Genomic DNA, 10,429 nt, shown 5'->3' with positions numbered 1-10,429 from the left:
GCATTTCGTGCTAAGCCGGAATGTGATTTGTGTGCAGCGCATTCATGGCTTTTATTATTGCTTTCAATTTGAATCCTTTTAAAAATAAAAAAATTACATTTGCTTTAATATCTTGCTTGCTCTGCTGCTATTCTCTTGAAGTCTTGCCAAAATATTTGGCTTTTTTTTTTGAGTCTTGGCGTATGTTGCGTACACAGTTTATTTTTGAAATCTCACATTGAGATAGATTTTTTTTTTACTTTTTACAGCTTGCAAAAAAGTTCTGCAGTAATGACAACTAAAATTCTATGGAATGCACAGAAACTACTTTGCGATACAAACACACTAACAAGCATATCCTTCAGGCACAAACCACACAAATGCAAATAATCTGTTGTGCATATTCTATGAAACTTACTGGCAAAGTAGGATATTCGAACGGATAACCGAATCGCATAGAACTGTCCACTATTGCTCGTCTATTTGCAAGCATTACTTTTCGCACGCGCGATTTTAGCAGTAGATACATGACTGCGCTTTTAAATTTTTCTGCTGCAATCCAATTTACAAGATCGCATGTGATATTTAAATTATAAAATGTTCCCCTTTGGGGAAAATACTGACTGTTTCGCTTTAGGGTATACATTCGAATTGAAAACTTTCTGAGTGCTCTTCATCGATAGATGACTAGAAGCACTACAAAGGTATATTTTGAACACAACCAACAAGTTGTTCAACTGTTAAAATAAAACAGGGCTTATTCAACAATTTTTTTAGGTGCAGATTTCATATTCGGCCAAAACGTTTTTACATGGGGAGAAACTATTTAGGTACTACTATACAGAAGTGCCAGAATTTTTTTTTTTAAAACTTTCAAGTGATAATAAGAACTGCGAAAAGCCATAAAAAGGTTACTGAATCTGGATGAAAAAAAATTCAGCGATAGCTTAAAGGTGAGACCCTCAATGGCTAGAGGCATCGTCTGTGTGTAATTTTCCATACATACAGTGGTGGGGTAAATAGGAACCCGACATTTTAATACATTTTTCCTATTTGTCTTTTGTTTATTTAATATTTTTTATTTTTTTTTTAAATGTATAGCCCATAATCTAACAAAACACATATAAATTCATATTTCAAACTTTGTGCAAACATTATAAAAAATTTGCAAACTTGCAACTAAATTCTTAACTTTTTAATCAGATTTTTTAGAATTTTTTAAAAAAGCAATTTTATAGCGTTTTTTGGCAATTTTTTTAACGCATTTTCTTCCATAAAAAGTATGTTAGACAATTTGATTTTGTATGGAAAGAAGTGCGTAATACATTCAAAATAAACTTTATCAAAAATCAACACGATATTCTACTAAAATTTAGTGGGCAACTACTGCATACTCAAAAAAGCTTCTTAAAACCCCGATTAAAAAGTTGATAATTTAGAAGCAATTTTGTAGAATTTTCATAATTTTTGCACAAAGTTTTAAATATAAATTTATATGGTGTTTGTTGTATAATGAGCTATACTTTTATAAAAAAATAACAAATATTAAATAAACGAAAGAAAAATGGGAAAAATTTGTTAAAATGTTCTGCCCCTATTTATTTTTCCACCACTGTATTTGAGACGGGCGGATCCAGCCCCCGTCCAATCCCCCCTCTGGCTACGCCACTGTGTATAACAATAAGCTTAACCATGTTTTTCCGGGTAAATCTTCAATATGATGTATGAAACGGCAGATGTGGAAAACATATCTTTAAATTAGGGACTATTAGATTTGGCGTGCTAATGCCAAGCAAAATCAGTATGGTCAAAAGTGCAAACGCAGTCAGCAATAAAAAACCATTAAAAATCAACGCGATTTTTTCGCCGCTTAAAACTAGCATCTGTTTTACTAGAATTAAAAAACCGACCTATTTTTCTAAAAATTCAGATTAAAAAGTTCAAAATTTAGACGTAAATTTTCATGAAGTTTTCTAAGTTCTGTATAAAGTTTGACTTATGTGGTTTTGATTAAAGTATGAACCAAAAAAATTTAACTTGAAAAACATTGCAAACACTAAACAAAAAACACCATGCACTCACTTTTGATTGTCAGTAAAGATACATTATTAGCAAATTAAATGCCATTTTCTTCTACTATATTATGCTACACCCCAGCTTGTCAACTACTTTATGCCAATATGCCAAAGACTATTAATTTCACATGCCAACACTGGAATTTAGTGTGTTAACTAACTGACAAGTGGAATCGCTTGACTCTTCGCTTGGAGCAAACAAGGATAAATTAATGTGTGAAAACGTTTATTTGTAAGAATATAAACGAAGAAACGACAGTAATATGACTACTAATAGACATTTAAATTTACTAGCATATGTACACATTAGGGTGATCCAAAATAACTAAACTAGCGAGTTTATGGTCTTAAAATGATCCATTTAATGAGAAGAAAATTATCCCATTCCAAGTTTAAAAGGTGTCGGTGTGTAGAGAATTTAATGCCCTAAAGGAATGTAGTAAACAATTTTAATAGTTATAACATTTTTAAACCAAATAAATTTTTTTACATGTGATTTACATGGACGATTTCAAATGCCCGCCAACCTCTTTTAAAAATTTTAACACAAATTTTTCCAAATGGGAGAATTTTTTACCAGTAAAAGGATTTTAAGTGAAAAATTTTTTGTATGCTACTACCATATGTAGGTATATATATTTTGTCTGATGCGTGATTTCCAGCAGCTTATGATTTGACTTAAGAAATTTTTTGAAAATTTTCTCTCACATTTTGTTTGTAATAGCAGTAGTCATGGACAAAAAAGGGGCCGACTTTGGAACAAACCATAGAAATATTAAATTAGTTGGATGAAGACGTTGACGCCAATCGGCTGGCTCGTTAAATAGGAGAAATTATAGTACTTAAATTTTTCGATTGTAAAATTAATTCAGTAAATCAGAATATTTATCACAGTGTGTCTCTTTGTGAGTAATTTTTTGTTTGCCAGATTAATTAGTTTAAAGTTAAAGCAAACGTGTTTTCATGTCACTAAAGGCGGCTGCTGTGGCTGAGAGGGTAGAGGTGCTTACTACCACTTCCCATTGCAGGGGTTTGATCCCTAATCCGGGCAACATCTAAACGTAAAATCTTTTTTCCAGGGAAGGTAATCAATATGATTAAATAATTTAAATCAGCATTTAATCACTATTTTATGATTTTGGTTTTTTTTTGCTTAAAAATATTAATTATTTTTGAGTTTTATTTTTTCGATCACAAATAATTATTATTTTATGATATTTGTTTTTTTCGCTCAGATATAATCATTATTTTTTAATTTAATTTCGCCACTTAAAAATAAAGATGATTAATAAAATTGAAAAGGCCATACAGATGCAAATTACTGAAATTTTGATTGAAAAGTTCGGTAGTTACTCCTTATATTACGGTGTCGCTACCTCTAAAAGGGATATATCTTTTGAATTTTTTGAATAATCATTATTCATAAAATAAAACTCAATAATAAGGTTTAGCGTTGAGCAAAAAAATAAAAATTATATTGTGTATTTCTGCCTTGAAAAAGCTTCACATAAAAATCATTTGCCATTTGGAGGCGACATAAAATTGTAGGTGCCTCCAAAGCGTGGTTCGGTCTAACACTTAGCAAAACCGCAAGCGCCTAAATGTTATTATTATTATTTAGGAAAGGGTCTCACTGATTTTATTTAAAAAATAGACCTTAGACTAGTTAATGCAGCGTAAATGGTTTTTATTTATCAAGGGTTATAATGATGCGTAAGCTGTGTAACAGGTTTTAAAATCTTGTTTTATATGTCTGCATATGTATGTTTTTACTTTTCTTAGAGCTGATCTTTCAAAAATTATTTTCTTCGAAAATTTGTTTACTAAGAAGTTTTAAAGTCTTGATTAAAGTCTCGTATTTGGTGTGAAGACATAAGAAAATGGTAACGACCAATATAATTGAAGGAAGAATTATTACTGAATGCGGCAAAGAAGATGTGTTTCTGTTATGGGTCCCATTTATTCCAACATACCTTCCATTTGAATTTAAAAGGCTTCAGTATTCTCTGAGGCTTTGCTTTGATATATGACAGGCTCCGCGGAATGGTAGTATGTACTCCTAACCACTACAGCACAGTCGTATAGTACCCTTAAATTAAATTAGAAAAATAGCTTATGTCTACTTTAATTTATGTTAGACTGAAAATTTTTCTTACTGTTTTATATATTTGCTTAACGACGTCATTCGTAGTGTTAAATAAACTTTTTGAAATAAAACTATTTTTTCATCGAACAATCAAATTTCAGGAAATTTTTTAACAACAGTACATGGAATAACAAATCTTGATGAAAAAGTTTAAGTTTGTTGATTCCGCATAACTAATGCGTGAAAAACAAAAACTCAAACTTTGTGCGAATAGCTGGAGGACAGTAAAAGGGTAAATAGTGAGTGCAGCCATCAGTCTATTGGTAAACAGCGTAAAACATTACACACTTTCCATTTTTGTTTTTTTTTCAATACTTTCTCTTCTTTCCACCAATACGCTATTACTTTCAATTTATGTGACTGCATCGCATAACCTCCAACAAAAAGCAACAACAATTCACCCAGCTCTCGGTACACGGCGTGTTAAAGCAAAGTACTTAAATACATACATACATATGTATATACAACAAGCAAACGAAGAAGTGACAACTCCAGCTGGCAAAATTGTTGTTAAAATGACCTTAATATGCAATTTTACAAATCCTGTAGAAGTAATCCTTTACGAGAACATTATTCAAATCCCACGTTTACTACCCTACTCCTGGAAACGCATTTAAAATACATACATACACATGTACCTATGTACATACATATTTTGTCCCAGGCGAAAGTTGTGTATCTTGCATAATAAATGAAAAGGATTTATCTTTGTATGGCTTTTTCGTTGAGTAAATACTACTTACCTAGTAGCATCCTTTCTTCTTCACTTCTGTCAGTTACTCTCATGTAAGATTAAGTTACGTTTCTTGATTTAATATGTAAGAAGTATGCAACTATTTTTATTACAAACTTTTATTTAACTTGCTCATCCCGTGGTAATTTCCAATCGATTTTAAACTAACTTCCCGACAAGCTAGAAACTTGAAATTTACAGCGTAGTTCCACTCACGATCGCAACGTAACTTAAAATTTATATTGATTTTTTAGATGGTTTATACAAACGCGGTCAAAGCACAGTAAGAGTTATAGCCAACAGAGATTAATTTAATAAATAATAAAGAACGTAAAAATACTATAAGTTTTTTTTTATATCTGCCAGCGCCATGAAATAAATAGTACTAGTAATTGAATTTAAAAAACTTAAAAAATATTCCAAATCTTGGTCAGAGTTATAAGAGATCCGAGTGCCATATTTCATCAAAACTGTGCAGCTGTTTCTACGTGAAGAGCAGTCTCGTGCATAATTTTATTTTCATCGAATTTCAAATCACCCTATACCAATGAAAAAGCTCTTAGTTAAAAAAAAAATAACAATAAGTGGTCATTAAAAAACGGCCTCGAGCTCAATAAAATATAATATAATTGTTATAAGGCTATAAAATGACAAAAACAAATAACTTAAGGACGAGCACACCTAAAAGTTAAACATTCTAAAAATAGAATTATTAACAAAAACCAACAAAACCAACAACCACATGATCAAGTGTAAATCGTAGCGGAATAACTGCGCTTGATTGTGTTGGCTTAGAAAATGAAAAAGTGGGAAAAAAGCAACGATAATTTGCAAGGCTAACTTAGCACAGTGCGTAGGCAACTGGCTGAGTGAGTGGGATCGTCGGTTCGAATCCTACTGAAAGAAGTCTGATGAGGAAATGTGGTGATTTCCGAAATAGCTATCACTTCTACCATTTTTTTCAAATTATTGTTGCTTTTCCACAATAAGTTGTCATTAAAAAACGGCCTCGAGCTTAATAAAAATTGTTGAATATATTGTTATTGTTATTATGACAAAAACAAGTTGCTGTTCTTTAATAAAGAGGTTGAACATTTTTTAAACAGGCTTTTAAAAAAAGCAATACCTTTCTTTGCAAATTTTTGCATTCGTAAGTTACTTTACTCTGATGTCTCACAGATGTAGATAAGTACTAGGGGCGTGTAACGGTGTGAATATTACGTTAGCATTCTTAAGTGGCGGGCAAACTACAGGAAGGTTTTGCTCCAACGTATCGCAATGCTTTCTACAAAAGGGTTAAAGTTCTCACTTTTTGGTGAAAATTAGTATTTTTCATTAGATTCGGTTATCCTTAGAAAAATTTGGCGTTTAATATTTTAGTGGAAATTTTAATAATCTATAAGCCATTTTTAAAAAGTGGGTCAAAAAGGCCCGTTCTGGTGGGAATTGATGGGTTTAACTGTTGAAAAAAAGTAGACCTACCTTGTTTTTAATCTATAACCCGCAAAAAATCGTAAGAACTCCTTAAGTTAACATAACGGTAGATAAGATTATTACAAAATTGTATTAATAGTGACATAAACTACTCCAATAACTTAACTTTTTTTTTATTTCTTTAAATTTCAATAAAAAAGGAAAATGCAAAATGCAAAATGCAAAATGTAGAGAACATGCGGAACGATGTATGCCTGTATATTAGGGCGGGTTGATTTTTTTTAAATCGTATAGCAAAAACGTAAACTAAATGAAATTCTAACAAAATTCTCCGAAGAAACCATGTATCTAAAATAAAATCCTAATCCGCGCCACTCGACTTGAAAATTTATATTGCCGCCTTTGCCAAAAAAATAAATGTTAGAAAAAATAGGGTTTTCCAAAAATAAATCGAATTTTCTGAATAAAATTGTTTAGTAAGGTAGTTCTTTTGCACTTTATATTTTTTCTACACTCAAAATTTGTTTTCATTAAAAAATATCCACCCAAGTAAAAAATTTTTAAGTCGAGAGGGGCGGATTAGGGTTTGATTTTAGACCCATGGTTTCTTCAGAGAATTTTTTTAGAATTTAACGTAGATTTCGTTTTAGCTATACGATTTTTAATTTTTTATTTCATCCATACAAATCAACCCGCCCTAATGTATATACCTCAGGCCTTCTTCAGTTCGTCCATCCATCCATCAGCGCCCGGCACTCAATTCAATGAATTAAATGGAATTGGCATGACGAATACCCAACGCTGACGAGATGACATGGAATCTACCTTATGGGCAGTACCGCCGGCGTTTCCAGACGCGCCGGCGTCGCCGCTGCCGCTGATTATTTTTGAAGTTGACCACACCGCCGCCGCAAAGCCTGTCGGCGTAAACCTCTAATACGCGCATTTGCCATATACATATGTAACAATACTAAAAAAATGGCCGCACTTGAAATGAGCCGTTCAGTGCACAAACTGATTAACTCCATCAACAAAAAGTTGGGAAATGCGATCAAATAACGTACATTTTTTTTTTAAATTCCGCTGTGGTGTAGTGGTAAGCAGTGCGCGCTTCCACTTCGTAACGCCTGGGTTCAAACCCTGGTCAAAGCAACATCGCAAAAAATATAGAAAAAAGGTTTTTTCTTAACAGCGGTCGTCCCTCGGCAGGCAATGGCAAACCTCCGAGTGTATTTCTGCCATCAAAAACAGCTTCTCATAAAAATACAATCGCCGTTCGGAGTCGGCGTAAAACTGTAGGTGTGACAACACCACAAATCGGGGGAGAAGCTCGGCCAAACACTAACATATGTGTAAGCGCCAATCTATTATTATTATTATTGTATGTGATATAAAGTTATTATTAACGTAATAAGTTATGACTATACCAAGTGCTTTGGCACTTATATTTTAAGATTTTTCAAAAAGTGGAGTTAATCGATGTGTGCACTGAACGGTTCAAATATTGCCCAATGTTGCTCATACGCAACGTACACTGCGAACTGAACACTAAAGAAATTAATGTTGCGTTTACTGCTGCTGCTCATTCACTCCATACACTTTCACAAGTCCTACGCACTCTTCATCCCATGACAACACTCTAGTCGGTACCAAGAAAAGAGAAGAACAACTGTTTGTACATCCCACATACATACGAGTATCTCCATGTGAGTACGTAGAATGGGTTAAAATTAAATAACCAATGCTATGTGAACTAAAATTAAATGTTTACGTTCTTTTATTCCTTTGGAATGGCTCTCTGTAGAACAACTGCATCTACTTCTTTTTCTGGCTTTTCTGAACTTTTGTCACATTGTCTGTTAATACAAGGATGGTCTCAGCGCAACGCTAATTAGAAGCAGATAATTGCATTTTTTGTTTTACAGCATAAACAATTTCCTCTGAGCAATTCCTCTTGCAATACAGACTTACAAATTTACAAACACACGCATATAAGTTTCATATGCTGTCGCTACCCTGCAAGAAACTTAATTTAGAAGTAATTTATAAACTACTTTATTTTCAATGATAACTAATAGAAATTTTCACTAGTTTACTTGCTACGAACTCATTTATTTAACATGGCGATGTCCTAGGAAGCATTCAATTACATTTCCTGCATGTATTTTCAACTAATTTCAAATGCATTTGGATTAAACAACTTTAAGGTCTGTCGTTTGAATTCGCTTTCGTTCTGCACTTCACAGATGCTTTTTCATAATTAAGAAACCCCGAAGTTAAAAATTTAAAATTAAATGTTTCGCCTAATGAGACTTGAACATGGAGTATACATCTTTGTAAGCTCACCTACAGCAAGACATGTAAATGAGCTATCAAATGTTCCGTTTGAATTGTGTGCAAGCAGCAAGTCGACTGTCCGACTCAAAGTCAGTACGTTTCTTTTGAAAATGCTTGCATTTTGCGCTGCACAGATGCTTTTTCATACTTCCAAGACACAAATTGTTTCTTTGAGTAAACAATGTAACGAAATTCGAAACATTTACTCATTGCATTTGTTTTAAACTAGTCCTTCAATTAGTTGATTTAAAAAATAAATCACTTGCTTCCGTCAGGGTATCATGAACATTGGCATTTCGTTTACTGTGATTACTTTTTAATTCGTCGCTTGCAAAGTGTATGGTGTATAACTGCTCGGTGAGCTTATCTTTAAATTGTATTGTATTGTTTACTTCTGGCAGCAGCTATCAACAGCGATTTGACCTAACTGCAGGCACATCTGTCTCCCGCTGTTTAGCCTTCAGGGTCCACTTGACGCAATGCTTTAGTTGTTGGGTCATTTCTGTAAAAAGCTGGAAAACCGCTTTGTCAGTGTCATAGCCTCACACAAGTGATAGCCCCAACAAACAACAATAAAATCTGTACTTGCAGTAATAAAATGAAAAAATTTTAAACAAAAGTCTGGGAAAAGCAAGTGTTAAACGTAATGTTAAATAGTTGACTAACAGACATTTTATCAATATGCAGCCATTTTATCAATATGCAGACAATTTTTCCGATAGCGAAGGATGCAAGCTTTAAAATTCGTCCTTCTTTATGCAGTATAAAGACAACTTAAAAAAAACTTCAGGGAAATTCTCAAATTTTAAATGACACAACAAAAAACGCCGAGAAACGAAACTTAATTTTGGGTCTTACGTTATGGATCTATCTATCGTTTTTCCAAATCAGTTCATTTTTCCAAGATATTTTAATTTTTATAAAAAAAAAAACAAAATTTAACATGGAAAGAATTGAAAAACTAGCACCTGTTTTTTGTGTTAAACCCTATTCTGTTCCCAAAATATCAAGCTATAAATAATAAATAAAGCAATTTTCAATGGTTAAAATAAAATGAGCTATAATTTTCTGTACGAGATAAGAGCAGGAAATAATGTTACCATACGCCACATCGTCCATGGACGTACTCGTACATAATCGTGCATGGTGTATAAGTAATGTGACCAACCTTCTTCGGAAGTACAGAACATACTTATTTTTTAACGCTTGTACTTCGTACGTACGCAGTACGGTCAAATATAATTCTTTATCTGGGCGATAAATTCAAGTCGCCGGGATCCGATGGCATCATTCCTGCGCATTTGGTTGGCTTCTATTTATGCGAACTGCGTGAGGACCGCGTACATTCCCAAGACTTGGAAGATAGTCAGTGTTGCGTTCATCCAGAAGAACGGAAAAGGCTCTCATGCTCCCTAGGGATCTTAGGCCTATCAGTCTTCATTTTTGCTCAAAAGTTTAAAGAGACTGATAGATACCTGTACATACACTGAGGGAAATAATGCATAGCAAAAATGAATACTTGATATTTGATTTGTGGTGTTGGTGGATATTCTATAATTGAAATCACATTTATGTATATGTCTTGCTGTAGGTGAGTGAGCAAAAATGCTTGCCACAATTTGTTAGTATCCAGAGAGGGTTAGGGTTCGAATTCCACTGCAGGCAACAAGCAAATTAAATTATATATATATATATATATATATATATATATATATATATATATAT

The sequence above is a fragment of the Rhagoletis pomonella genome, unplaced genomic scaffold, assembly GCF_013731165.1.
Source record: "Rhagoletis pomonella isolate Grant_MI unplaced genomic scaffold, Rhpom_1.0 Rhpom_scaffold_00010, whole genome shotgun sequence".
Classification (NCBI taxonomy): Eukaryota; Metazoa; Arthropoda; class Insecta; order Diptera; family Tephritidae; genus Rhagoletis; species Rhagoletis pomonella.
This window is presented reverse-complemented; position numbering follows the sequence as displayed.